This window comes from Lolium rigidum, chromosome 4, assembly GCF_022539505.1.
Source record: "Lolium rigidum isolate FL_2022 chromosome 4, APGP_CSIRO_Lrig_0.1, whole genome shotgun sequence".
NCBI lineage: Eukaryota > Viridiplantae > Streptophyta > Magnoliopsida > Poales > Poaceae > Lolium > Lolium rigidum.
In genome coordinates this window covers 160,166,432-160,170,740 of record NC_061511.1, presented here as the reverse complement: position 1 = coordinate 160,170,740, position 4,309 = coordinate 160,166,432, and positions in this window count along the sequence as shown.

Genomic DNA, 4,309 nt, shown 5'->3' with positions numbered 1-4,309 from the left:
AGGCGGCACGGGGGCCCACACCATAGGCCGGCGCGGCCGGGGGGTGGGGCCGCGCCGCCCTAGGGTTTGGCCACCCCGTGGCCCCTCTTCGTCTCGTCTTCGGACTTCCGGAAGCTTCGTGAGAAAATAGGCCTCTCGGGCTTTTATTTCGTCCAATTCCGAGAATATTTCTTTACTAGGATTTCTGAAACCAAAAACAGCAGAAAACGACAGAATCGGCACTTCGGCATCTTGTTAATAGGTTAGTTCCAGAAAATGCACGAATATGACATAAAACATGTAGATAACATCAATAATGTGGCATGGAACACAAGAAATTATCGATACGTTGGAGACGTATCAGCATCCCCAAGCTTAGTTCTGCTCGTCCCGAGCAGGTAAAACGATAACAAAGATAATTTCGGGAGTGACATGCCATCATAAACTTGATCATACTATTTGTAAAGCATATGTAGAGAATGCAGCGATCAAAACAATGTGTATGACATGAGTAAACAAGTGAATCATAAAGCAAAGACTTTTCATGAATAGCACTTCAAGACAAGCATCAATAAGTCTTGCATAAGAGTTAACTCATAAAGCAATAATTCAAAGTAAAGATATTGAAGCAACACAAAAGAAGATTAAGTTTCAGCGGTTGCTTTCAACTTGTAACATGTATATCTCATGGATATTGTCAACATAGAGTAATATAATAAGTGCAATAAGCAAGTATGTAAGAATCATCTGCACAGTTCACACAAGTGTTTGCTTCTTGAGGTGGAGAGAAATAGGTGAACCGACTCAATATTGAAAGTAAAAGAATGGTCCTCATAGAGGAAAAGCATCGATTGCTATATTTGTGCTAGAGCTTTGATTTTGAAAACATGAAACAATTTTGTCAACGGTAGTAATAAAGCATATGCATCATGTAAATTATATCTTATAAGTTGCAAGCCTCATGCATAGTGCACTAATAGTGCCCGCACCTTGTCCTAATTAGCTTGGACTACCTGGATTATCACCGCAATACATATGCTTTAACCAAGTTTCACAAAGGGGTACCTCTATGCCGCCTGTACAAAGGTCTAAGGAGAAAGCTCGCATTTGGATTTCTCGCTTTTGATTATTCTCAACTTAGACATCCATACCGGGACAACATAGACAACGAGATAATGGACTCCTCTTTTAATGCTTTAAGCATTTGACAACAATTAATTCTTTTCTCGTTAGAGATTTGAGGATATTTGTCCAAAACTGAAACTTCCACCATGAATCATGGCTTTAGTTAGCGGCCCAATGTTCTTCTCTCACAATATGCATGCTCAAACCATTCAACTCAGTGTAGATCGCCCTTACTTCAGACAAGACGAACATGCATAGCAACTCACATGAAATTCAACAATGAGTTGATGGCGTTCCCCAGTAAACATGGTTATCGCACAACAAGCAACTTAACAAGAGATAAAGTGCATAATTACATATTCAATACCACAATAGTTTTTAAGCTATTTGTCCCATGAGCTATATATTGCAAAGGTGAATGATGGAATTTTAAAAGGTAGCACTCAAGCAATTTACTTTGGAATGGCGGGAAAATACCATGTAGTATAGGTAGGTATGGTGGACACAAATGGCATAGTGGTTGGCTCAAGTATTTTGGATGCATGAGAAGTATTCCCTCTCGATACAAGGTTTAGGCTAGCAAGGCTTATTTGAAACAAACACAAGGATGAACCGGTGCAGCAAAACTCACATAAAAGACATATTGAAAGCATTATAAGACTCTACACCGTCTTCCTTGTTGTTCAAACTCAATACTAGAAATTATCTAGACCTTAGAGAAACCAAATATGCAAACCAAATTTTAGCATGCTCTATGTATTTCTTCATTAATGGGTGCAAAGCATATGATGCAAGAGCTTAAACATGAGCACAACAATTGCCAAGTATCACATTACCCAAGACATTTATAGCAATTACTACATGTATCATTTTCCAATTCCAACCATATAACAATTTTAACGAAGGAGAAACTTCGCCATGAATACTATGAGTAGAAACCAAGGACATATTTGTCCATATGCTACAGCGGAGCGTGTATCTCTCCCATAAAGTGAATGCTAGGATCCATTTTATTCAAACAAAACAAAAACAAAAACAAACCGACGCTCCAAGAAAAAGCACATAAGATGTGGCCGAATAAAAATGTAGTTTCAGGGGAGGAACCTGATAATTTGTTGATGAAGAAGGGGATGCCTTGGACATCCCCAAGCTTAGACGCTTGAGTCTTCTTGATATATGCAGGGGTGAACCACCGGGTGCATCCCCAAGCTTAGAGCTTTCACTCTCCTTGATCATGTTGCATCATACTCCTCTCTTGATCCTTGAAAACTTCCTCCACACCAAACTCGAAACAACTCATTAGAGGGTTAGTGCACAATATAAATTGACATATTCAGAGGTGACACAATCATTCTTAACACTTCTGGACATTGCATAATGCTACTGGACATTAGTGGATCAAAGAAATTCATCCAACATAGCGAAAGAGGCAATGCGAAATAAAAGGCAGAATCTGTCAAAACAGAACAGTTCGTATTGACGAATTTTAAAATGGCACCAGACTTGCTCAAATGAAAATGCTCAAATTGAATGAAAGTTGCGTACATATCTGAGGATCATGCACGTAAATTGGCATAATTTTCTGAGCTTCCTGCAGGGCAGTGGGCTCAGATTCGTGACAGCAAAGAAATCTGGAACTGCGCAGTAATCCAAATCTAGTACTTACTTTTCTATCAACGGCTTAACTTGGCACAACAAAACTCAAAACTAAGATAAGGAGAGGTTGCTACAGTAGTAAACAACTTCCAAGACACAAAATAAAAACAAAGTGCTGTAGGTAAAAACATGGGTTGTCTCCCATAAGCGCTTTTCTTAACGCCTTTCAGCTAGGCGCGAAAGTGTGTATCAAGTATTATCGAAGGGTGGTGCGTCAACATTACCTTGGGCTTTACCCTTACCTTTCTTATTGTTTTTCTTTCCCTTTGGTTTAGGAAATATACGAGTTTCTCCCGGTATAGAGGTGAATTTCAAAGTGCCTTCTCCAACATCAATGACTGCTCCCAATAGTTTCAGCGGGGATCTTCCGAGTGTGAGTTTTCCTGTTTCAACAACAAGATAATCAATAGATATTGTTCTTCCACAAATAGTTGTATGCACACCTGCGGCTATTCCTTTAGGGATTATAGTAGAGTTATCAATGAGAGTTATCTTTTCTCCTCCTTCCTCAACTCCCCAAAGTTTCAAAGATTTATAAATACTTTCGGGCATAAGGCAAAATTCATACATAATATCACAGAGTAGGCATGGAGGGTTCGATCACCGATAACAATTTTAACGAAGGATCCCACAATGAGAGTTTAGAGTTCACTAAGACTTGTTCAAGACGATTACGAACGTGGCAATAGTTATCATTCAAGCGAGATGTACTTATCTCCGAGTATTTAATCTACTATATATGCTAGCGAGGACTCGAATCAAAGTTATTAGCTGAATCATATGATGCAACCAACTTCTTTATGGCATTAAAAGCTTGATCCCCATTGCAATGAAGGAAATCTCCTCCCACTAAAGTATCCAAAGCATATCTATAGCGAACCATAAGACCAAAATAAAAATTGCTAAGGAGCAAACTTAGAGTCATTTGAGGTTCAGTTTTACGATAAGAAGTAAAAATTCTAGACCAGGCATCCTTAAAACTCTCCTCATCCCCTTGTTTAAAAGTAAAGACTAATTCTTCGAGCGAAGAAGTAACAGGTTCAGAGCTAGACATGGTAACAAAAGTAACTAAATTTTTTTGTATTTTTAATATAGAGTGCAAGACAATAAAGTAAACTAGATAAAGTAAATGCAAGTAACTAATTTTTTGTGTTTTTGATATAGCAAACAAGATAGTAAATAAAGTAAAACTAGCAACTAATTTTTTTGTGTTTTGATTTAGTGCAGCAAACAAAGTAGTAAATAAAATAAAGCAAGACAAAAACAAAGTAAAGAGATTGAGAAGTGGAGACTCCCCTTGCAGTGTGTCTTGATCTCCCCGGCAACGGCGCCAGAAAAAGAGCTTGATGGCGTGTATTTCACACGTTCGTTGGGCAACCCCAAGAGGAAGGTATGATGCGCATGATGACCCACAAGTATAGGGGGTGTATCGTAGTATCTTCGATAAGTAAGAATGTCGATCCCAACGAGGAGCAGAAGGTGTTGACAAGCAGTTTCGATGAAGGTTTCACTGTAAATGCTCACAGACAAGTATTCGGGGGTTTTGATG